The sequence below is a fragment of the Eublepharis macularius genome, chromosome 5, assembly GCF_028583425.1.
Source record: "Eublepharis macularius isolate TG4126 chromosome 5, MPM_Emac_v1.0, whole genome shotgun sequence".
Taxonomy (NCBI): domain Eukaryota; kingdom Metazoa; phylum Chordata; class Lepidosauria; order Squamata; family Eublepharidae; genus Eublepharis; species Eublepharis macularius.
The window spans coordinates 142,769,222-142,795,516 of NC_072794.1; the positions used below are offsets into that span (position 1 = coordinate 142,769,222).

The 26,295-nt window shown below is 44.8% G+C and overlaps 1 protein-coding gene across 1 annotated transcript in view; it reads left to right on the forward strand.

Moving 5' to 3' along the window:
* Positions 1-26,295, forward strand: part of SRC (SRC proto-oncogene, non-receptor tyrosine kinase) — a 123,837-nt gene that overhangs the window by 34,821 nt on the left and 62,721 nt on the right. The window contains exon 2 of the mRNA XM_054979807.1: positions 22,594-22,669. The gene's annotated coding sequence lies outside the window, so the exon portion shown is untranslated. The remainder of the gene's footprint in view (positions 1-22,593; positions 22,670-26,295) is intronic.

A 26,295-nucleotide genomic window follows, 5' to 3' on the forward strand; every position in this document is an offset into this window, starting at 1 on the left:
ACCAGGGCAAACACCACAGTGGCCGGATCTTTTCATTCTCCTTTTGACAGAAAAAGCTTTAATTGTTCTTGTATTGGCTCAACAAGCAGCTTTTAAAAGTGTTAAAGGCTTTGGCGCAGGATTAGGAGGTCATAATGGTTTTCTGTTTGCATTGTTTCCTAACTTCTGTAATCCTACTTGTATCGCATTGTTACAAGATGTCTTGTGCTGATTGAATTGTTTTTTATATTTTGTAATCCGTCTTGAGTCTCAGTTAAGATATGGTGGGCTATAAATTAAGTAGGAAGTAAATAAATAGGCCTAGAAGTTCTAATAAATAATTATGTGGTGTTTATGTCATGCTAGGATCAAACCTCCACTCTGCTGTGAGGCTTGCAGGGTGATCTGGAGTCTGTCATTCTCTCCCAGCCAAATCTACCTCACAAGACTGTTGTGAAGAATGATGTATACCTAGGATTTCCAACCTCCAGGTGAAGCCCAGAGATTTCTCAGAATTATAACTAATCTCTAGGTCACAGAGAAGATGAAAGTGCTACTTTGGAAGGCGGACTCTTTGGAGAAAATGGCTGCAGGAGAAAATGGCTGCTTTGGAAGGTAGACTCCACAGCATTAGGTCCCTCCCTGTCCCAAGCTCTGCTGTCCTCAGGCTTCACCTCCAAATCTCTAAGAATTTCCCAACCCAGAGCTGGCACCTCTTAATACTACCCCAAGCACCTTGGCAGATGGGTGGGATAAAAATCCATTAAATAAATACATTTTCCAGGTTGATGGTTGGTTGTGCGAGTTTCGCCAGACTGGTTCAAGCATTGATTATATATTTAATATCCACATCAGTAATTCTGATGATTTTCTGGCTTGCATTTGTGCAGACAAATATAGTGTGTATCAGGTAGTTATGAATCTGGCTAATCTCAGTTTTTTGTGCCTGTGACAGCTGGGGGAAATATCACCAGGAGCATAAGAGCAGTATCCTGGCACGTTTGCAATAACTGCCTTACTGTTGAATGGTATCATTAAAAAGGGTATATGGTCATTATGTAGTAGACCACACATGCTTCTCCTGTGCTGATGTTTTAAAAACATCTGAAGCTTTTGCAGAGAAAAACATTGATTCCACGGCTAGGAGCTACAATAAACAAAATGGTAACTCCGTGTTCAGAGGTAGTCCATTTCTGTGGGCTATAGGGAGGGCTGTTGCTTTGATACCCTGCTTGTGAGTTTCCTAGGAGCATCTGGCTGGCTGCTTTTAGGAAACAGGTTGGGACAGGTGGCTGTTTACACTGATCCTGTTGAATAATCGATAATTAGACCTTGGCCTGGGCCAGCATTAACCACAGACTTTTTTACCTGCTTCTACAGCAATATTGCTATCCTATTCCACATTGGCAGAACAATTTCTTTCTGGTTCTCAAGCCTTCTTGTGCAGCTTCTGTGCACAAAGAATCAGTCAAGTTGAAGGTGAAGGGGCAGTTTTCTGTCTACTATTACCCCATGCATGCCACATCCCTCTGTGTCCCAAGCAATCGCCCAGGCTTCCTACCCTGCTGGCTTTTTTATTTTTTTATATTTCAATTTATATACCGCCCATCTTCAGGGGTTCTGGGCGGTGAACAAGTTAAAATCAATAAAAACAAGAAAACAACAATACTAAAATCAACATACAAAACAATAATGAAATAAATTAACGAAGTGCAATGGTGGGGAGAACCCCCCATCCCAAAGGTGGGAGGCTGACATGGCACCGCCCCCTTCAACCACCAAACGCCTGGCGGAGCTCAACTCTCTCTCTCTCTCTCTCTCTCTCTCTCTCTCTCTCTCTCTCTCTCTCACACACACACACACACACACACACACACACACACACACACACACACAGCAGAATGAACTCAAAACAGCTTAACCTCCTCTGCAGCATTGGGCCCCATCTCTCTCTCTCTCTCTCTCTCTCTCTCTCTCTCTCTCTCTCTCTCTCTCTCTCTCTGTCTCTCTCACACACACACAGAGGAATGAAAAGAAAGCAGAATGAACTCAAAGTAGCTAAGCCTCCTCTGTAGAGCCCACACCAGGCCCGAGCAGCGTCTGCTTGCGGGCTCTCTCTTTCTCACTCACTCACTCACTCAAACACAGAGAGGGAGAGGAATGAAAAGAAAGCAGAATGAACTCAAAGCAGCTTGGCTTCCTCTGCGGAGCCCACAGGACCGAAGGAGGAAGGAATCACATGAGCAGATTCCAGAGCTGCTGGATCGCCATTCCAGGGCATTCCCCCTCAAAAAAAGCCCTGATCTTATGTATAATGTTTGTAATATGGTTGATGTACTATAGATCTGTTTTAATGTCTGTATCTTACTCAGTTATTTTATACTGGTTTTCTGCTGTTATTATGCAGCTTGGGTCCTGATGCGCTCAGGAGAAAGGTGAGTACTGTATATATGTTTTTTAAATGATGGAATAAAATTCCCCAGGACAACTTTTCAAGAGATGCAGGAGATTGTAAGGGGGGAGGGTCCATTCTATGAACTGTTCGTGGCTCACCAGAACCAGTTCAAAAAGCTTGAATAGTTTGCAAGTTTTGGTAAAAGCACAGTTTGCCTGATTGCAAAGTTCGCAAGACCAATTCAACTCTTGTGCATCAATTGAACTTGACTTGACCCAGAAAAGCAGCTGTGTGAATCCACCCATGAAACAGAGTGCACGGGATCTGGGACACAAATAGGGGTGCCTTTGAGTAAAGCAGTTTAACAACAACAACAAAATTAGTACTAATTAATAAATTTGCAGATCCCATTCTGGCTCCAGGATCAAAGTATGTGTGGGGGAGGAACATTGAGGAGGAAGCTGGGAAGGTTTTTCTGACTTTCCCATCTCAACTTTGCCCGCAAACAAGAGCCCAGAAAGCGGTATTGTTCAGGCCTTCAGCTACAGGGGCGGCTTTGATAGTTCACAGCGGGAATCCTTTGGCGCAGCTTGGCTTTGATTGAGCTAGAGAGCCCCCAAGTGCCAAGTGGACTTTTAGAGGGAGTTTTCTTCGCCTGCCATGGCCCAGAGCACGTTCTACCGACAAAGGCTTACTTCATTCTGAAAGTGAAGGGGACATAAAAGGGGCTTTAATTGAATTAGAAGCATCCTGTATCAAGGGGAGTCTGCACAGCACGGGAGAGTTAGAATAGCGTTACTTGGACACTGCAATGGCTGGTGACTTGGTTGTTTGTTTTCCAGAGGACTTTCACAAAACTGCTTTCTGCATCTTGAGTATAAATTCAGTTTTTGAGGTTTTATACCTGCATGAGCATTGAGTAGCTTGGGAGTTGCCTGTTCTGCCGTTCCCTCCATACTGTGCAAGGAGATCCCTTGCTGCCAGCTGGCGCTTCCTGCCTCTAGTCTGCTGGCTGGTGGGCAAAAAAAGTGGGAAACTGGGGGAAGGATGGTCAGTGACACTCCCCATGTGCCTGGAAGTAATGCCAGCATGATGCCAGGGATACTCTGGAATTTGGGCAAAACTGATGTTGATGTCACTTCCGGACATAGAGGGAATGACATCAGAGCATCACCAGTGACATAATGAAGTTGCTTGCGAGTCATTCCCCCCACCCCCCGTGGGTTGTTGGGAGGGAACTGATGATTCTTCGGGAATCCTAATAATGGCAGTCTGATACATTTGGAGTATCAACATTGAATGCATTTCTAGGCATAGTTCAAAGTGCCAGATTTAGGGATAAACTAAATAAAGTTAACAGTTTAGGGCCATATTTGAGAGCCAGTTTGGTGTAGTGGTTAAGAGCGTGGGATTCTAATCTGGAGAGCCGGGTTTGATTCCCCACTCCTCCACTTGAAGCCAGCTGGGTGACCTTGGGCTAGTCCCAGTTCTCTGGAGCTCTCTCAGCCCCACCTACCTCACAGGGTGTTTTGTTGTGGGGATAATAATGACATACTTTGTAAACTGCTCTGAATGGTTAAGTCATCCTGAAGGGTGGTATATAAATTGAATGTTGTTGTTGTTGTTGTTGTTGTTGTTGTTGTATAATGTGAGGAGCCTCTAAATAAGAAAAGAAGTTAAATCACCCCAAACCTAAACCCACAACCACCACCTGCCCAGGCATGGACCAATCACATCACCCATTTATTTTTATTTATTTATTTTTCAGTATTCTTTCTGTTAGGAAAAAAGTGGAGGGTTTTGTGGGGTCTCTTAAACTGATATAATTTGAGACTTTATTCTGTTATAATCTTGCCCTGCCTCTTGAAAACACTGACAGCCAATCTTCCCATATGAACCTGCTTAGATGTGAAGATCAGCATTACAGGTCCTGCTCTGTGAGCTTTCATTTTAAATTTATTTTATTTGCTTATGTTATTTGTAGCCCATCTTTCTCAGAGACTCAAGGCAGATTACACAGTGTAAATCAAGGCAGTCAATAGAATGGGACATCCAATAAGCAAAGTGATAGGATTAGGATTGTATAAATCAAGAGCAGAAACCAAGCAGAAAGCTGAACCAAACATGAAACAAAGCATAAATATAAACATCACGCTTTAAACAATGCAGAATTTTCAGAATAGAATACCCCACCTTTCTCCCCAGCGGCAATCCAAAGCAGCTTTCTTCTCTTTTCCACTTTATCCTCACACTAACCTTAGCACCTCTAAAGAGATGGGGCCTTTTCTATGGTGACTTGCCTCATCTTTAGAACTTTCTTCCTACAGTAATTTGTCTGCCACCTAACCTTTTAGACACAAGGGAAGGCATTTCTATTTTCACAGGCATTTGGCAATAATTGCGTATTTGGTGTTTCTAAACTGCTTGTTCTTGAACCTTGCTTCACTGCTTTAGCGTGTCAACATTTTGCTTCAGGTTTTCTTGCTGTTTTGTTCTTAAAGTGTTATGGATTTTTTTTAAAGACAAATTGGATTATCTCTTTTCTTTATATATTTTATTTTTGGATCTGCTCGAGGTCTTTGGTTACAAGTTAATTAAAATAACCTTCTTAAAAAGAGTGTAATTTCTGGTTCTCAAGAAATGCAGTTGTTCTTGAGGGACTACTCTGGTCCTGGTGTCAGGAACACAGGAAAGTTCAGGGATTTTCATATCCACTGACTGTATTTTTAAGTAAAAAACCAGTGTAAAGCGATACCTCAGTCTAATAAATATTAGTATCAATATTTTACTTGTTATATTTACTCAAAGTGCAAAAGTGCTCAAAATGGTGCAAAAGATGGATAACATAGCCAAAGTACATATAGTATCTGGTACATATCACACATACAGTCCTCAAATATGAAAAGTTCATGGGTCAATAGAATAATATTTCTTCAATCATATTGCACAATGGCCCAAAGGGTGGCCTTTAAATCCAGAAGACGACATAGATGTATGGCTGAGCCAGTTCCTCAGCTACGGGTTGCAGCCAGCAAATTTTCAGTACCCGTTTCGTGGTTAAGATTTCATCAGGTGAAAGTATCCTTCTGGACAAGCCTGAACTGCACGCAGGAGCATCCCCGCCTCGCCTCCCGCCAGTCCCCGAGGGCGAAGGGTCAGCTCAGCCTCCCGGTCCGGTCCTGTGTGGGCAGCGGGGTCCGTCACCTTCCGAAGCCAGCCTGGATCTCCCTGTGTTGTTGACAGTTTTGCATCCGGTGTGCCCCCCCCCCTTTTTGCCTTTTGTATTTTTAAGTAAGCAGAGATGGTTCCACTGCAGTTTGCATTTCCTTATCATGTGGTCCTTGAAAATTCCACTTTGCCCCTAGAGCACTAAGTGACCGTATGTCAGGGCTGTGTGCTACAGGGCTGGGAAATGAAATCATAACACTGTCTCCTCACTCTCTCCTCCTCGTTTTCCTGGCTCAGAAGCAAATGTGTTCAATATTAAAAGTTGCTTTAAAAGCTGCTTTATATGGCTTTATCAGATTGGATCCCGGATGATGATAAATTGGCCCACGTCGTCTTTTGTCTAGTCTTGAAGTTGACAATGAGCAATTTTTAAAATTAGCTTTATGTTCCTTGCTGCTGAAAGATGTGGCAATCCACACAGAAATATTGTGCGTTCCAGTTCGACCACTTCAAAGAGTAGATGAGAGTTCATCATGAGTCTGATGGCAGGCTTCACTTGTGTGTTTAAAAAACTTCAGGCACGCAAAAGCACATCCAGGAGAAGGTACAGCAAAACTTGCGCTTCCGCATTCCAGATAATCATTGTAAAGAGAATTTGAATGTGATCTCACTTGGCGTAGTAGTGTATGAATTTGGAACTCTTGGTATCTTGTTTCTTACAAGGTCCAGAGTGGTTCTGAAAAGCTTGCAGGTTGCAGAAATATTATTAGCGCCCTCAGGGGGTTGGTCATTGTATCTCCTTACGTAAGGGGTCTTTCAACAGGTAGATCCAGTAGGTCACTGCAGACTAGCTCATGCATCCCCTAGAGGACCCAGGAAAAGAGACCTTTATTGCATAGGATTTTTCTCTATGGTGGCGATTCCTAGAGTGTGACCCTACATCACTTTGGGTTTTCCCCAGAAGTGACATAGCAGAGCATACAAGACAACATGTTTGTTTTTTCTTCTTCCACCATTTGGAGAGGTGGTAGGCAAGGACAGCTGCTGGTGCGAAGCCTCCTGCTTTGGAGTGAGGCCTAGCAGCTCTATGTTTACCTGATAGCTTTCTGGTGCTCTTCCTAGTCCAGAACAAAAAATTGTACCATGCCAGGCAAGGGAGAAGTAGCTTGGAATATTTTTCATTATTAAAGAAAAAGCTGTTGAAACCTACCTTGGATGGTAGCAGTAGCAGCTGTCACCTAGTTTGGGAGGAATATTATAGTACAGCTAGTAAGCTGTGCTTTTGCTTTGCTTTTCCTGTTTTTTGTTTGCAGGTATGAAAACTAGGTGTGGCCAGAGGCAAGAGCCCTTGGGCATAAGCCAAAGGACTCTTAGTCTTTAGCTCTGAAGAAGTGAGCTGTGGCTCACAAAAGCTCATACCCTACCACTAATTTTGTTAGTCTTATGGGTGCTTCTGGACTATTGGTCTTTAGCTGTTAGCACACTAGCATGTTGCACTCAAGACCAGCCCAAGATATAGTTAGCTATTCTGTTTGTACATTTAGTGGTATGTTTTGCACTGTATTTTTGATTGCCGGTTTAGGTCCCTTTGGGGAGAAAAGAATCAAATAAATATTCTAACTAGCATAGCTCTTAGCATGTGTCCCCCTTTTAAAAAATGTTCCAGATAATTAACAGTATAATGAAAGTGAGAGGCAAACTCTGAACAAGCAACTTCTGTCCAGGACTTCCTTCACTGAAAGGAAAGGTTGCTTCCCTCTGGCTTGGTTGGCTGACTCCTTTTCACTCAAGTTGCATCTGGACAACCACAACACACCCTAGCCTATAAACTGGCATGCCACAATTTCTTTGGGAGAGAAAAATGTGGTCTCTGTATTGTTCTTCTGAAGTGGTAGAGGCCGATTCTCACTACACAGTGGGAGGCTTAGGATGGAACAATCAGAGGTTCCTCTTTCTAATATAATTGGGCCTTCCAAAAAGCTGAACTTCTCATTTCTATGTGGGGGTATCAGGAATGAATTGTGTTGTGCTCATGATGATTACTGAGAAGCAGTATCTCGTTCTGGGAAGATTTTGATGTTGTTTGCTTTTAATGGAGTGTAAATTAATGGAGTTCCTGTAGGGGGAGGAGATCTCACTCCCCCCAAACTTTTGATTGTAAAACAGAATCTACCCAGGCAGCAACATGTCTAGCATAAGCCTAGTGAGAAACCAGGGGAGTTGGACATCTGATGGAAGGATTATGTCCTTCAGGATTATCGTGTAGATGGCTGGTTGGTTCAGGGCAGTCTTAGTGATTCTGGGGCCCTGGATGGAGCCCCAGAATCAGACACCCCCTGCTGACCTCCTTCCAAGGTTGCCCTCTCAGTGGGGCCAAGCAAAGGGGGACTCTCACTTTGTGTGAGGTGGGTGGGAACTGCTACCAGAAGCCAGCTACCTGAGCCCTGGGCAGGGCAGGAGCAAAGCGTGGTGGTGGTGCTGGTGGTGCTGGTGGTGGAAGCCTACTCTTCTTTTTCCCCCCTGGGGTAGGGTAGTCAGGGCCATGGGTAGTTACGGCTCACTCCAATGCAGGGTCTGGAATGGCTGCCATGGTTGCCTATTGGCTAAGGCCCCCACGAGTTAAGCAGGAGCCACCTCACACTTGGAAGGAATTAGTTCTACCCACCTCTACAACATATTTCCCCCAAAGCTGCTCCTGCTTGCTCTGTTCATAGAAGTCCCATTATTAGTCATGATGGCTAAGTGGAATGTCATGTTCAAAGGCAGTGTGCCTTGTAAGCTTCACACAGAACACTGTTGGAAACATATTGATGGATCAGGCCCAGAGCCATAGCAGGAGTACAAGTCAGCAGAAGCCAGGCATGAACACCAAACCCATAAAATTATTCCCTTCTTCCAAAAATTACCACATGAGATCCAGTATTAGCTGCAATGCAATGGTATGTATGCCATACTTCAAATGTCTGCAGAGACCCCTTCAGTCAACCTCGGAAAGCAATGCTGCTTATAGGACATCTTCACACAACGCCTCATTAACTGATGTGATTCCCTACTACAAGGTGTGATAGCATGCATGCTGTCATGGATGGATTTTAAAAAGAATAACACAGCTTCGTGGAGGATAGCTCTGTCCGCAACCCATTAGCTATGGGTTGCTTCATGTTCAGAGGCAGTATATATCAGGATGTGTGTGCAGAGTGCTGTCAACTCACAACTGACATATTGATGACCCCTGTTGGGGCTTTCAAGGCAAGTGAGAAGCAGAGGTGGTTTTTGCCATTGCCTTCCTCTGCAGAATCTTCCTTGATGGTCTCCCATCCAAGCACTGACCCTGCTTAGCTTCCGAGATCTGACAAGACTGGAGATACCGTGCTGCCTGCCCTCCCGTATATCAGGACACCAAAGGCTTAAACAGGCAAAACCATTTCATTCGTATCCTGTCCATAAGCTTCCAGAGCTCTCTGCTTGGCTGACAGTTAATTATCCCCTCTGCTCCCTCTAAAGAGAGAGGGGGAAAATGTTTGTTTACTCAGCACCAGCTCTGTCTCCCTAACTGCTTTGCCAATTTTTCTTACTTAGTTTGGTATCAAAAAAGGAGGAGTTCTCATCCCACACAAGCAGCCTATCCTAATGCCCCTGCTCTCCTACCTGCATCTGGAGTGTGGACAACAAACATATACAGTGTAAAATATGCTGCTGTTGTCCAGCCAGCAGCCATCCCTCACTGCCCTGCTAGCCTGTTTGCTTCTACCAATCACACCATCTCCACAGTGCCACAGCTCTGGAGCCCATGATGCTCAATAAGGATAAAATAATAGGCAATACCAGAATAACAATCCATGTGTGTCAAGTGTTGATTGAATTGTACGTCAAGTGAGAAATGGTGAGATATCCAAGTACTGATGTTTGATTATCTTAAAAATCCTGGTCTTTCGCCAAAGAGCTCAGGGCTGCATATGTCGTTCTTCCCTCCTCATTTTATCCTTACAATTGCTCTGTGAGATTAGGCTGAAAGAGAATGACTGGCCCAAGGTCACCCACTGCGATCTGTGGTTAATTGTGGATGTGAATACTGGTCTCGCCAGCCCTAGTTTGACATTCTCTAATCACCACATCGCACTGGTTCACGTGGCTTAGGACCTAGAGTTTCAGACTAGGTTATAGGAGACTCTGCCATGGAAGTTTGTTGGGTGACCTTGGGCAAGTCTCTCTCAATTTAACCTACCTCACAAGATTGTTGTTAATATAAAATAGAGAAAGAGAAGAATGATGGTGTAAGTGGCTTCGTGTCCCCATTGGGGTATAAAATACCTGAATTACTGTGCTTGCTCTCCAAAAATAGTGTCATCATTTGTAATGGGAGAGTTTTGGGGGACAAAACTGTTTCAGGCCTGCTTTCCTCCCTTATCAGAATCCTGCCCTGGTCATTTATATTCTTTTAGTGTGGCTGAGTGTGTGTGTGTGTGTGTGTGTGTGTGTGTGTGTGTGTGTGTGTGTGTGTGTGTGTGTGTTTTGTCAGGCACTTCCTTCCATCGGGTCTTCAGATAGCCATCCACTGTTGGGTGTTTTCCAATCTCTTGGGTGGAATGTTGCCTGTCTTAGCAAGTAGTTTGTATCTTGCTTGCCAAGCCAAAACACAACTGATGGTAACGGCAGGGATTGCCCCTCTAATCTTGCAGAGAGGCTGTATGTGATTTGTACAGTAAAGATGGAAACTCCTGCTAGCCATCTAATCATGCAGATGGGCTTGGAGATATTTGTTTGTTCGTTCAAAGCTTTCTTGGCCAGACAAAGATGATTGCTCTTTTTTTTCTGTGTGAGAAACAGTCTCCGTTTTTCCCTAATTGAGTCAAATAAAGCTATGGCCCCTCTTTCTCTCTCTTTTGTGGGAATGCTCTAATTAAATTATCCTTTCCTCCTCTTTGTAACCTTCAACCTTCTAAGGTCTTGCGTCTAATTAAGATGCATTTTCAGATTTTTGACATAGCTAACAAGTTTCGGATGGGTGTGTGAACGTGCTTTTGTATCCAGCAGGCAGCCTTATGTTGTCAGTTTTTTCAACCCTCCATTGTAGCAAGGAGCATAAAACAATGTACATAGTATTTCCTCTCCCTACTTTATCCTCACAACAACCCTGTGAGGGTGAGCAGGAGAGATTCCAAGTCCCACAGAGAACTTTATGGCTGACTGGGGATTTGGATCTGGATCTGGGTCTACCTAGTATATTCATACACTCGAATAACTGTAGCACTTTGGCTATCTGAATAGATATTACTTATCCATCTTCTGGGCATGGAGCAGGGGTCACTGGGGCAGTCGGAGGGTGGGGTAGTTGTGAATTTTCTGCATTGTGCAGGGGGTTGAACTAGATGACCCTAGAAGCCCCTTCCAACCCTATGATTCTATGACTTCATTTGTAGCCTGCATTTCTTGCCAAGAATCAAGGTGGATTGCAAACTATTTTTTTAAAAAAAATTAGACATTTTAAGACATCCCTTAATAAACAATGAGGTAGGACTCAGATTACGGAGCTGGAAAACAATGCAAACAAAAATAAACTTGTCTAAGGCATGACGTAAGCATACCATAATGTGGAATGGCAGCGCAGTAAAAGCAGCATGATACATACAATAAGCATTGCAATACCATCCTATTCCCTTATAAAAGGATTCATTTGATTTGTTGCACTATCCTACAGTTCCTATCCCTTTATGAAAATGTCCTCCTCAACATTTTTGTTTTGCATGTTCTGTGAAATTACAGAGCCAATTTGGTGCAGTGGTCAAGAGTGGCAGGACTCTAATCTGGAGAACCGGGTTTGATTCCCCACTCCTCCACTTGAAGCCAGCTGGGTGACCTTGGGTCGGTCACAGTTCTTCAAAGCTCTCTCAGTCCCACCCACCTCACAGGGTGATTGTTGTGGGGATAATAATAACATACTTTGTAAACCGCTCTGAGTGGGTGTTAAGTTGTCCTGATGGGTGGTATAAAAATAGAATGTTATAAGTGTGGGGGACTCCTGACTACCTCAGGCAGGTGATTCCACAAGGTGGGAGCTGCCACAGAAAATGATTTTGCTGGATGGCACATGCAAATAAACGTGCTCGAGGGACTCTCTACACAATCAACTTAAAAGACCTTTTTATTTTCCAAATGTAGCTACTGGGGCTGCTTTTTAGAGAAAGAAAGAGGATTTTGCAGATGGTGCTTTTTACACCCCTTCCTCTCTTGCCATCCCCCTACTGGAAAAGCCACCTCTGCACCACTGTTTCCCTCATAAAAGAGGGAATATCCATATTCCCCCCCCCAGTGAGGGATACAGAAAGACAAAGGCAGAGGAGGAAAAGGTTGAAAAGTCCCTCAGCCCCTGCATCATCCCCCCCCTCTTGCAAAAGCAGCCACAGAGATCTCATTTGGAAAAGAAAAAAGTCTTTAAAACCATAATCTGTTGCTTGAGCCTTCCCGCCCCTGCCCTCAAAACACTGGTGCAACATCTGTTATCTGCCAGTAATGTCCTTTCTTTCATTAGCTGCTTTCAGCCATTATGCCTGTGTACCAGGAGGCTATGAGCCAACTATTGGATTTTCTAGAGATCCGGTTTGCACGTTCTAAAGCTGTATGTACATGCAAAATACATGAGGTTCTCGTGTTCAGACAGCACGGTCATCCTGTGCATTTCATACTCCAGATACATGTGGATATAATGTTCAGACTTAACATTTTAGAAGGGCTCTTTTCATAAACCAGAAGGAACAGTTTCTCCAAGTGTATCCGTGCTTCAGATACGTGTGGACATAACATTCAGAAGTTGATTGAAAAGAGTTATTTTCATAAGCCTGAAGGAACAGTGTCTCCATGAACAGGCATGGGTCTGATTTTAAAAGTGGAGGATCTTTTCAACTTCCCTGGGCATGTTGCCCTTGATACAAAGCTGCTGTTCTGTACTGAAAGACAAAATGCTTAGGGGACCAACGGATCAAGAACTTGCCTACTTAGAATTCATTAACAAATCTGATACTGTATCTTTTAGCTTAAGTAAGGATTGGAGTGCTTATCTCATTAGAAAAAGTAATTGGTAACATGGTGATACAGCAATTGCTTAGTGGCCTTTGTTATTCCAGCAAATATAGGTTATGTATTGCATTGTGTGCAATACCAAGAGTACCATGTTTGGGATCACTCTTCTCGAATAGATTTTTGTTTCCTGATGTTTCATATTGACAGGCCTACTGGAGTTATGTATTTACACACACACCACTAACCAGGAAAGGCAGAATTTTTTTTTTATGCATGTGTGCAAAGTGCTGTCGATTCGTAGCCAATTTATGGCAACCCCAACCCCAGAGGGTTTTCAAGGCGAGAAGAGAACAGAGGTGGTTTGCCATTGCTTGCCTCTGGGTGGTGGCCCTGGACTTCCCTGGTGGTCTTCCATCCAAGTACTAACCAAGTCAGACCTTGCTTCGCTTTGGAGGTCTGATGAGATTGAGATAGCTTGGGCCTTCCATGTCAAGGCAGATTTTCCTAATTTTGCCTGCAGACTTCGCTTTGTTCACAATTCTGTGCCCATAAACATTTTTGGTTGTTTGCGCTGTCCTCCTTCCCCTGCTGTCCCTCATTGTGAAGCAGAGATAAAGAGCTTGCTTTATTTCTATCCTCCCATGTGAGATGTTGGGAGGGGAAAAAAACAGAACAGTCAAAACTGCATTGATATCTCTTTAGCCTTGAGATATTTGGGTGCAACAAGCAGCCCTTTATGCAGGCAAGGCAGCAGGAAGTCAATCAGGAGCGTCTCTCAGACAGAACTGAATTAACACTCCAGCGCATCTGGATGTCCTTGGGCTGCAGCCATTGATGTGGCCTGTTTGTGGCTGGAAAAGTGCTAAGTCTCTGGGTTGGCTCTCCACCCCTTTTGCCATTTCTCTGGGTTTGCATCCCAAGGCCAGGCTATGGGGTAAGATGTACATTGCTGTACAATCATCTTCTGGTTTTATCAAAGACAGGACTCAACTTGCTACAATGGACTGTTTTTATTTTCTAGTAGCACCTATAAAACTAACAAAATTTGTGGTAAGGCATGAGCTTTCGTGAGCCACAGCTCACTTCTTCAGATACCAAGATACCATCTGAAGAAGTGAACGAAAGCTCATACCCTACCACAAATTTTGTTAGTCTTATAGGTGTTACTGAAGGTACCCTTTTTGCTAATGCCCCTGGCACCTGTAGTGGACTCTCGTTCAAATAACAACTACAGGCAATTGTCACTGGGTAGCCCTCTTGTGACCTTTTCCTTTGCTTGGTGTTTCCAGTAAAGGAAGAGCTGCTGGACTTCACCGCCTTCATAAAAAAGTGGCTTGCTTTTTTCTCCTGCCAGGGAAAACGAAAAATTGCCACATCATCCATCTTCCTTCCTTGAGTGCTGGCAGCCGTTCCCTGTAGCTTGCGGCAGACAAAAGGGTGAGAGATTGTGGCACTGGCAATCCCAAGAACAATTCGTGAAGCTCTCAGCAGTCTTGGAGTAGAGATCCTGAAGGGCTGCCTCCACCTTTCAAGGACCTACCTTGGACCCTAGATCTTTGGCTGGACTGTTGCACTGTGTGTGTGCCCACACACACCGTGCTAGCAAGGAGCGGGCTGTCTCACTGGTTACAGCCAGACTACATAACCAAAGTGCTGCGTTTTGTTCTGCTGTATTACTGGCACACTCTTTTAATTGATGCTTGGAGCTGCAGCTTAGTAAACTGTACAATTTATTTGTCTGCCGGTGCCTCCAGATAAGAGCCCTGAAGGTTTCAGAGACTTAGCACTGACTGATCTGGGGTGTTGTGTGTTGTGAATGGGGACGAGGGGAGGTACAGACATTTCTGAAATCCTTGAAGCTGACTTTTACAGCTGACTGTATCTTATTTTTAATTGCTTTGGTGGAATAGGGATAGGAGAGAAAAGTGAAGGCCTGCCTTCTTATTTTGTCTTCTGACAGCCAGAATTGCCCATCTCAGCTTACCCAGATCTTCCCTCCATTACTTTAATCATTGGCACAGGGAGGACAAATGGTTGATTAGTGAATCTGCAAAATACACTTTTCCTAGAAGATGGTGTTACCCCTACCCCAGATTCCATGCAAATAGCCCTTGGCTATTTAGCATTCTGTTGTGCTGTCTGTAAAAAGGAGGACCACTCCCCCAAAGTGTGGCATTCTGGCTCAAACTAGATGATACCTTTTAAACAACAAACTAGGTCTACATTCCTTTAATTGGCTTTCTTTACACCTAGCCATCAGCTGGAGGAAGAAAATTTTTCAAGTGCTTCAGGGGCTTGCTTTGGATCAAGACCAACTGCTGGCCATGTTTGGCAGATTGAGGAGCTGCTGATCCAGTATTTAGTAAGCTAGCACAGCTTGGGGCAGGGCCGTGGCTCAGTGGACGAGCATCTGTTCGCCACACAGGTGGTCCCAGATTCAATCCCCAGCATCTTCAGCTAAAGGGATGAGGTTATAGGTGATATGAAGGACCTCGGCCTGAGACCCTGGAGAGCTGCTGCCTGTCTGAGTAGACAGTGTCAACTGTATCCCCCCCCCCCCCATGAAACTGCCAAAGTATTTTTATTATTTGACAGTACCAAAGCTTAGAAGAGCTTTTCCTCTGGCAAGAATGAATGCTCTTCCTTCGGCGGTTTTGGGGGGGTAGATACAAGAAAGTACCATATACTTAACAGAACATGCAGATGCCGATATGATGAAGTTGAAACCATTGAACACATGATTATAAAGTGTCCCATATTTAATGAGTTAAAGGCTACCCCTTTATTTAAAGATACGGAACTACCTAATACGAGAGTCCAGGTGACATGGTTATTACCAGAAACAAATGATTCCATTACCCTTTCCGTGGCAAAATACATACGGGCAATAATTAAATATCAGAAAAATAATACTAAGTAAGGTTTTTCCTATTTTAGTTTCTGCATAGCTGAATGAGCGGTGACAGACAGACAGACAGACAGACACAGACAGACAACAGATCTTTTACACTGGCAAGACAGAGAGCTCTCCCCTCTGCCGTTTTGGAGGGGAGATATAAAAAGATCCCCCTGAAGGAGAGAATCTGTCCCTGTGGCACTGAAGAGGTCAAAAGTGGAGTATGCCCCATTCTATTGCCATTTTTTATCAAGGTATTTCTTCAAATACAATTGCCCCATTGCTTAAAAGCTTTTCAGGCTGTTCTGTTAAAATTTCAAAGAAGCGTCTAATTTGTGTTAATTTGCAGATTACTATTAGCTGTGCAAAAAAAAATTCAGCGGCTTGCAAAATCCGTTGGGGTTGTAAATTGTAGTAAATGTTGACTGCTGTGTAATTTTTATTTGCTGTAATGTACATGTTTCTGATCTTTTGTTTCGTGCTGGTCATAGACCGAATCTGAATCTGCTTCATATGCATGTATACTGAGTTGGAACTGGAAAAGGCAGGGTGATGGAGTGAAGGATATACAATGGACTGTTACGTGTGCTTCTGCGGGAGCACAATCAAGACAAGATGTGCTTGGTTAAAGAATTCAATTTTCTGGTGATCTCAGCTTAGAGTTTGCTGAGTGTTTTCAAAAAGCAAGCCTTTAGCCTCTAGGGTTATCAAGACATGCTTGAAAGAATATAGGGAATTATAGGTGCACAAAAACAAATTATTTTGGATTCCTTTTTTAAAAATATTATTTTGTTACCCTATTCACATTCTTAGTTTTTTAGTTTTCCCTCCCTCCCTCCCTCCCTCTCTCTTCCTCTCCCCAGACTGCTCTTTCCTGTTGTTGCAGCCACGGGTTTGTTCCAACCATGCAGGGCTAGCCTGGACTGGTGAACAGCAAATCTCTCTGCTGCTTCCCTGGCATCTCAGAGACTCTTTTGGATGCACCCAGCTTTCTGGGACAAGCAGAGGGGAGAGAGATGATCTGCCTGCCACCTCTGCCTGAATGGCTGGTGGCAGCAGCCCCAGCCCCTCTGTTCCGGAAACTGTCAACCCACAGAGGCTGTGAACAGGGCCAGTAGGGGTGATCTTAACTCCTCACATAGCATTGACTATAGACATATTTCACATTGTCCACATAAGATGTCTGTCTCTTCACCATTTTGACTGAATTGAATTAAGTAGACAAATGTTGCCAAATCTCTGTTTCAAGTTGTAGAGTGAGTGGGGATGGGGAGAAAGGAGAGTGGGGCTCAGTGAGTGGGGATGGGGAGAAAGGAGAGTGGGGAGAGTGGGGCTCAGTGAGTGGGGATGGGGAGAAAGGAGAGTGGGGAGAGTGGGGCTCAGTGAGTGGGGATGGGGAGAAAGGAGAGTGGGGAGAGTGGGGCTCAGTGAGTGGGGATGGGGAGAAAGGAGAGTGGGGAGAGTGGGGCTCAGTGAGTGGGGATGGGGAGAAAGGAGAGTTTCTAGTGCTTCTTCCTTTCCTCTCAAGCAAAGAATCTCCTCCATACATCCAGTGAGGGAGGAACCCAGGATAGACTGGAGTTGATGCAGAGGTTTCTTCCAGATTCTCTGCCCAATTGCAATGGGTTTTTGGGGAGGGGGATTCTGCACTTGTTTGCCATAGGTGTTCCCCTTCTCCATTGCATGTTTTCCCAAAGCTGCTTCAGCAGTTCTTTCCAGAAAGATTAGGGATCCACGTAAACAAGGAAGTCTGTTCTATCTCTTCCCCCCAACACACATCCAGCGCCACAGGTGGTGCCATTCTCCCCACTCCCGATCACCAATGGGCTTTTTGTTTATTTGTTAGACACCCAGTGAGGACTGAAAGTGGCTTCCATTGTTTTCATCTCCTCCTGGCTTTCTTCTTTGATTGGCGTCGTAACAAGATGGCACTATAGTGTCATAACAAGGCACTACCAATTATTTTAAAAAACAGCAAAAGTGCCATGTTGGGGGTGGACATGAAAGGATGGCACAGAAAAATCTCCCTCCACTGCCAAAACCTGGTGCCTCCTTTGCCCCTGTGAATACCTCTGCATTCACATCAGCAGTAAGAGCTCAACAGAAGAATAATTCCCAAATAGAAACAACCTGATTGAACACAGGAAATCATTCTACTCACGCCATAATAAAAGAACTCAGGTGGACCATCTGATGAAATTGACTGCCAACAAATTCAGGGTAAATAAAAGAGGCCATTTAGTTTTAAAGAAATGTTCACTTCCACAGTTACAGGAGTAGAGGTGGAGAATGTGTTCAAAATGTTTAAACTCCAGTATCTTACACTACATCTTTGCTTTTTTTTATAAAGGAAGTGTTTCATTTTTCTATTTTTTCAATTGCAGAGAGATAGATGAAATCACAAACTTAGATGCCATTTTAACCACGATCGCCCCCTTCAATAGATGTCCAGTCAAGTGGTCTTTTGGGCAAGGGTCAAATGCAATGTCATGGATGTTGGAGCAAGGAAGGGCTCCTTTGTATGTACTGTGACCTTTAGTTAAGACACTTAATTCCAACGCCTGGCTTCATGCTGTACAATTATATATAGGGAAGTATTAGTCAAGTACAAATTATAATCCATTTGCTTTTGGAGTGCTATCAATCAAATGGTGATGATTTTGCTAATCAAGTACACTAAAATTAGGGGAGGAGAGATCATTAAGAAAGATTGGCATGGCAAGAGAAAGCGACTGCTTCGCTTTACTGCAGTGTAGGCTGCATTTTTTTAAAAAATGGCTGAGAATATTACCCCCTGCATACATGCATACACTTAATAAGAACAGTGTATTCATATCAGTTGTTTTCATGTGATGTGTTCTGGGAACAATTGGTGCAGAACCATCTCATCCTATTAGTACCCCTCACTTGGGGTTCCGGGGTTGGAGTTTTTGCCGCCTCCCCCCACAAAAGTAAACACTTAATAAGGTACTTACTTCTTTTGCCATGTTCCTTGATGTGATTACTAGATAGTGATAAAAACTATTTGCTCACAAGGAGAAGGGTGCCAGTGACTCTGTCCCAATACATAGCCTATCTTAACATCCAAGAAGGGAATGAAATTTGACATGGAACATATAAAGCTGCCTTTCAGTGCGTCAGACCATTGGAACCTCTTCAGATTGGCAGTGACCCTCTAAGTCTGAGAACTTCCTCCCCCACCCCCAATACTTGCTGCCCCAAACCCTTTAACTAGAGGGGCAAAGATTGAGCTTGGGAGCATCTGCATATGGAATAGCTGCTATGCCATGCTTTATTGTGTGATTGTTAAACAACGAAGGGCCATCCTCTCATACGCTTTCAGGTTTCCTTCCTTTGATCTGTACAGTGTGAGGGCCAGCCTTTTTGAGCCCCAGCTGCTTCTGAGAAAACAGCAGCATAGGAAAGAGGTTTTTGGGGATGGAAGATTGTGGATAGAAACATGTATGTGGCCAGGTTTGTTAAGCTTTCCTCTGGGACCAGACCACACACCTGCAGGCTCCCCCCTGGCCAGGAGGTAGGAAGACAGCCAGGCATGCCTGGCAGGGAAGGCAGGGGCATCTGGGTTGGGATGGAACTGGAATTACCAGGGGTCACCCACAGGGAGATTGACTGGTGGGCTCACAGGGTGCAGCAAGCAGGAAGCCCAGGGTGTGGTGACAGGAGGGGCAAATGGTTAGGCTGAGCCTTACAGGCAGTTGTTCAGAGAGGGTGATGGCGGTTGGCTAAAGAGGGCGTGGAGCAAGGAGGAGCACAGGAATGCAGAGAGTGGCGTTAACGCTCCCACTCTTTCTACGGCTGAATCCACACTTACCAGCATAGCGCTAAACAGTCGGAATGATAGCATCTTCCTGGCGCATTTTATGACGTCATCGCGCCACGATGCCGCTCTCATGGCGCAATGACGTCATAAAACGCACCAGGAAGACGCTATCATCCCGACTGTTTAGCGCTATGCTGGTAAGTGTGGATTCAGCCTATATCGAAAATGCCATTAAATTCTAGCTGAATAACAACTGCTAACTATGAGCTCTTTTAACGCTCCATGGAAGTTAGACCTCTACCCAGTTTGCTGTGAGCCCCTTCACTGCCAGCCCCATGGGGGATCATGCTATAGCCAGCACCAGTCACATCTTCTGAAGAAGTTGGCTTTGCTAATACAGAGCACAAAGTGTTCTGTTTTAAAAACCGATTCCAGACGGAGTGCCATTTTCCTGAACCCAGTCTCTTATCTCTGTTTGGGGGGGGGGGAGGCTCCAGTGTAAAACAGGGGGTGCCATTTTGACTGAAGATGTGAAAATGACTACAGCTGCTACCACTGAAAGGTGATAATCAGTGCTAACTTTTCTAGACGTCAGATGAGTATTCATTACAATCAGAACTTTCCAACACAGCAGGACTGAAAGTCTTTGAATATACCATTCCTGTTCTACATTTATGACTGTGCAAAGTTGCTTTAGTGTTTCTGCATTAATTAAAACTGTAGTTTTGTCAGCAATTCAGTGTAGCAAATAATTCCAAGGAGTGAAACTATTAAAATTGATCCTTCTAACAAAGTGGCTGGCTCTCTTATGATAACAAAAGCAGCAAAATCAAGGTATCTACAGGTATCTACATAGGGGGGAGGGACTTTTCAGGCAATATTGACAAAGATGACTTCGTAAATTAACCAAAACATTTTTTAAGGGATGGGGATCCAAAATGTTCAGCTGAGGACTGGATGCACTGCAGAATATGATAGTTGGTTAAAGGAAAAAATATGGGAGTTTGGGATAGTGGTTAAGAGAGGCAGGATTCTAATCTGGAGAACCGGGTCTGATTCCCCACTCCTCTGCTTGAAGCCAGCTGGGGGACCTTGGGTCAGTCACAGCTCTTTGGAGCCCCACAGAGTGATTGTCATGAGGATAATAGTAACACACTTTGTAAACCGCTCAGAGTGGGTGTTAAGTTGTCCTGAAGGGAGGTATATAAATTGAATGTTGTTGTTTTTGCAAATTTCTGAAGTCTTACAGAAATGGATGGGGTGGGGGTGTTGGGGGAGGGGTGGGGAGAATGTCCAGTCTGGAGACGGTTGTGTAGACTAGATAGATACAGCTCATACGTCATCAAATGCTTAGGAAAACAAGCTTGGTAGGTAGCCTTGGGCTTTCAGTAACCACCACGGCCTCCTTTCTCTGCCTTGTTGACTTGGTGAAGTAGAGCAGAGAATTGTTCCTTCACACATGAAGAATCACAAAGGTTGTCTGCTGCCTTTTTGTGAGGACATTACATTTTTCCAAGTGGAAAAGACAACTTTTCTCATACATATATACACACACCCTGCTGCAGTGTGGCACATTTGTGACTATCCTGAGTTGCCCTTCTGGGATGCATCACAAATGCTACAGGACAGGGTTGTCAGCTCCAAGTTGGGAAATTCCTGGAGATCTGGGGAGTGAAACCTGGAGAAAGTGGGGTTTGTGAGGAAAAGGACCTTGGCATGGCATAATTCCATAGAGTCCACCCCCCAAAGTAGCCATTTTCTCCAGGTGAACTGATCTCTGTGGCCTGGAGACCAGTTGTAATTCCGGGAGATCTCCAGCCACTACCTGGAGGCTGGCAACCCTACTACAGCACGAGGTCTTGCAGTATAGTCCTACATGGAATAACTCCAGTATAAGCTACATTGGAGAGAGGCTCTGTGAACAAGCTTCCTTATGTCTGACAAACATTAAAATCAAAACTAGAAATAGTCTGCTGTCTGTTGAGGTTTTTTGTCAAAAATTCTGCCAAAAATTCTAAATTTGTCCAAAAACAAATGAGCCCAAATATGACACTGAAAGTAAACCTTTATATTGACTTTGGATGTGAATTTTATTTTGATGTTTAAGTAAATGTTGATTTGATTTATTTGAAAAAAAAAATTAGATAATACAAAAAAAGACAGGAGAATGCTTCACTTTTTCCTTACAGTGTAAGTTGACATATTTGTGTATTATGTGTACAGCTCTAAGTACCTTTTTTAAACAATTTCACAGTACTTAAATTCAACTCCCTGCCATTAACATTTTCTGTCTTGTAAACATTTTCATAGGCAGGGGTTCCTTGGGATTTGAAAAATTAATCTAGGCCATCCTCCATGGAAAAAAGATTGGGAAATACAGAGCTAAATACTCCCTAGTAGTATTACTTAGTTGCTAGAGTGCTCATCTAGCTCCTTAAACAACTAGGGAACAGCATCAAGGAGCTCACCTGCCCAAATTATTTTATTTCAAACATTTTAAAGCTGCCTTTCCATCCAACTCAGGGTCCCCAAGGTAGTGTGAAGAATCAAAAATATTCAACTTAAAATCCTTAAAACAAAACATGCAAACACATAGATGCATAAACGAGAAGGAGGGTCAGTAAGGGAGTGCCAAACAAAACAGAAAAGTCTTCACCTGTTAGGTGATAGAAGAGGAGAGAGGCGGATCTCCAAGAAGAGGGTGCTACATCGTTTTGGTGCCGTGACTGAAAATGCCCATGTGGTGTTTTTGGATACAGTGTTGGGACTTGGATCAGACATACTGATTCGGGATCAAACCCTTCCCAAGCCACAAAGCTCATTGGCTAGCCTTGAGTCTGTCACATATTTTTTCTCACCAGGTTGTTGTGAGGAAATGAGTGGAACCTCGTGTGTGATCCTCTGAGCTCCTTAGACGATGAGCACGATCCAAATTTAATTCTTGAAAGTAGCCATGCCGTTTCATAATCTTTTATTTGTTTTTTTAAAGCCCTTTTTGTGAAGGCTGGGCACGCTGTCCTCATTATGTGCCACAATGCATGTTTCCTTTGTTTTGTGTTCAGCTGGCACTTACTACTGTTCAGCTTTCTAAGAACAGGAGAAACAGACCCTTGGGATAGTGATTCCCTTCCACAATAAGATTGTCTCCTTGACCACAAGTACAAATTCCAAAGAAGATTGCTGTGTTAGTCTGCTGCAACCAAACTAACAAAAACCTTGTGGTACCTCAAAGACAAACAAATCAAAATACGGAGAATTCTTTAACCATTTGTGTTCTTAGAATCATGCTGCTTGTGTTAAACCTCTTAACTGCCTTGTAATGCTTCCAAATTTAATTTTTTTGGTTTTCTTTCTTAGATATTCAAAGAACTGCACTGACTTGAACTTCTGCTATTCTGCCCACCATAGAAAGGCTGTCTTCTGACAGAACCAAGTGAGTAACGTTTTCTTATTTGAATTCAGTAATCTGGTTCAAAACTCTCAAAAATTAGGAGCCTTTCCTATCAATGTGATAACGATGGCTTTTAAACAGCAATTCGGAAGCCTCTTAGCACATTGCAAAGTTTGTGGTATTGTTGAAACTCCCAGGTCTTGGTGTTCGTGGTTTGGGTTTGTAGCATGTGCTAGTCTGCATGCATGCTAAACCTGTCACTTATGAATCACACTCCTGTTGCTTAAAAAGAATTGGAAACCATCTGAGGGTTATGGATTGAGAACCTTGTTCAAGCCTGAGGTTTGCCCTGCTTCAGAAATTACGCAGGTGCAGCAAAAAGAGGATATTAAAACCCTCACACATCTCCTTTTTGTAGCTTCTGGGTGACAGAAGCCCCCATAGAGTGAGTGTTTTTGCTTTATCAGCTTCCTTTTAGCAAGTTACTCTAGATCCACTACGCTTGAGCTGGAACTTAGCAGCCACCTGAAGAGTGCAACCAGGGGGGAAAAAAGTAAGAAATGCAAAACCAAAAAGGTGGTCTTATGTGAACTCTTTAGTTAATCGGTTGCAAAAAAATTCAGCACTTTACCAAAAAAGCTGAAGTCTTTCTCCACTGATATTTGGACCTTTAAGAAGGAAGGGACACTACAGAGCTGCCTGATTTCAAATGATGGAAGAGGTATAAGAGTCTGATATATCACAATATACAACTTCAAAGGGGATTGCCTTGCATTCCTCTTTTAAATCAGTGCAGTTTTAAATCCATGCAGAGGGTTTGGCTTGTATACACAAGACCAAATCTTCCAGTTTAAAATCCTTGGGCAAGCCACACCCTCCTAGCCTTAGCTCTGTACATACAAAATGAGAACAATCTTTCTCTATTTGACAGACTTTCTTGTGAGAATAAGAGAAAAATGTTAAGTTGCTTGGCACTATAAAAATATTAGATCAGTAATTATAATAAAGAGCCAAAACAGATGGGATGCTGGAGGAACTGGAACTGGATCTTGCTGGTGTCCTTGAAAGGGATCAGAGCTTTGTTTGGATTGGGGCTCATGCAGCAGTGAAAGACGGGTTTAAACCCTCCATCTCCCTAATGTGGTTTTGCCAATTGCTGCGGTTAGCCCTGAAAGACAAAAAGGCACCTTTTCTTTCCAGTCTCTGTTTTATGAGGGCGGGGAAGGAGTATTCAACCAGTGAATCTGCATGAGAGAAGAAAAGTTAAATTCTTCCTCCCCCAGTCCTGATCAGAACGGGAAGTACCCATGATGGCTACTGTTCTTTTTAAAAAGGCTGGGAAGGACTGACTTGACTTTGCTTTGCTTAGTCATAGTATTTAATGTGCTTAAAGGTATGAGTCACAATGTAAGGAACATATTTGTTGTTTAAGAAGGGTATTTTTTATAAATAGGTAAAAGTTTCGGGGGGGGGACAACTGTTTTATTCAGCTGATATGTTTCAGTCGCTAACACCTCCAAGGCAACTAAAATACACAGATCCTTTGACCTGGTAATGGGATTACAGAATTTTTTGTTAATTGGTTATGCTGAAATGATTGGTTTTTCTCCTTCCCATTTGAAGCCCCTCCTAGTGTCAGCCCAACCTAGGAAGGCTGGCCATGGGCCTGCAGTGGTTCCTGTTCTGCGCTTCTTGAGGAAGAGAGCAGAAAAGATCGTCTTCGTCCTTCTGTGCAGCCCCACATTGGGACTGCGCAGGCGCAGGCCAGCTGCGGAAAAGATTTTTCTAGCTTTTAGAAATGTGAAGGGGACGTTCGGATCCACCGCGCATGCGCGCCGGTGTTCCCGCCAATTTTGAATGCATATATATCCGAACGTCCCCGGCATTCCCTCAGTTCCTTTTTCGCCGCCGTCAAAAAGGTTCTTCTTCTCTAGCGTTATTTGTCTCTCAGCGTCTCTTCGGAGTTTCTCGGTCGTTTTCCTGTGCTGTTCGGTATTTTCTTGTGTCCATCTGTCGGGGAATACCGTTCGAAATGTCTCAGACAGCCTTATTTAAAAAGTGTCTGAAATGTGGCACGAAAATGACACACTCGGATGGCCATGAGCTCTGTCTCATCTGCCTGGGCGCGGGACACGTCGTGGAGCGTTGTGCGGTATGCATGTCATTCACCCTGAAAGCGAGGAGCGATCGGAAGGCCAGGCTCCGTGCCTTCCTGTGGGATGCCAATCTTCTCCCCCCCAAGCCATCGGGTTCATCGGGAGATAGGCCCCGCTCCGCCACTCCTTCACCGGCGCCGTCTCGTAAGTCACCAGAGCCGCTCCCATCGGAACCGACGGGGCAACCCGTTCCAGAGACCCGACCTGACTCCGGTTCTGTGGATCGTCCCTCGAGCCGGAAGGCTAAGAAGTGCTCCTCGTCGAAGCCGTCATCGAAGCCCTCATCCAAAACTTCGGCCACAGAGGCTTCTTCGGAGCCCCCGCCTAAAAAGGCCAAGGCCAAGTCAAAAGCTAAGGGCCATGCACCGTCCCCGGCTCCGACTGTGCAACCCGGTACTCCGCCCAGTCCGGGCCTGATTGCTGACGATGTGGTGAGTCTCCACACCCCGTCACCGCCTTGCACGCCTCCTCCATCGGTTTCGGGGGACTTCATGCCGTTCCCCCGCCTTTCCCGGAACCGTTTCAGTCGTTCAAACGTTCCCTGCCGTCCGCCCCGGCGCCTTCGGAGGCCTCCCTTCCGCTGCAGCCTACCTCGTCGGTTCCGGCGCCGTTTCGCTGGCCTTCCCCGGTGCCTGCTCCTCTCCCTCCTTGGCAGCCTGTCCCAGGGATAGGGAACATGACCTCTTGGCAGGATTTCGTGGCCTGGTTCCAGCAGTCCGTGCCCTTCCTGCAACACCCTTCGGCTCCACAGCCTTCCGTTCCGGCTCAGCTGATCGTGCACCCTGCGCCTGCTCCTCCTGCAGCTGGAGTGCTACTCCATCCCTCGGTTCCTGCGCCTTGTCCATCGGCCCCGGTCGATCGCCAGACTTCGGTTCCAACGCAAACCCCGGCAGAGTTTTCCGATTCCGAGGATGAAGAGGGCCTGGCTTCCCCGTCGGAATATTCTTCAGATGTGGCTTCTGACCCTTCCCCAGATGACACCGTGGGTGAGCTCCGTTCATCGTCCCCAAATGACGACTACAGAATGTTCGCCGAACAGATGGTGAGGATGGCCGCTGGACAGGAGATAGACGTTGCCTCCACGACCTCCAAGCCCAAGAGCAAGCTGCTGGAGGCGTTGTATTCCGGGTCCCCCGCATCGGTGGCGTTCCCTCCGGTGGAGGACTTTGTCGACAATGCTCTTGCACTCTGGCAGACGCCAGCGTCCCTGCCACCGACGGCAAAGAAGGTCGAGAGGTACTACCGCCTGAAGCAGGATGACTGCCCGTACCTCTTCTCTCACCCTAAGCCCTCTTCCATCGTAGCGGAGGAAGGTCAGGCTCGGTTCCGATACGGTTCCTCTTCGGCTCCGGCAGACCGGGAAGGCAGGAAGCTGGATGGCATGGGCAGGAAGCTCTATTCGTCCGCGTCCTTGGGATTCCGTATAGCAAATTTCCAAGCTATAATGGGATCCTATAATTTGTTCTTGTGGAAGAGGCTGTCCTCTTACCTCTCCGACCTCCCGGAGGATCG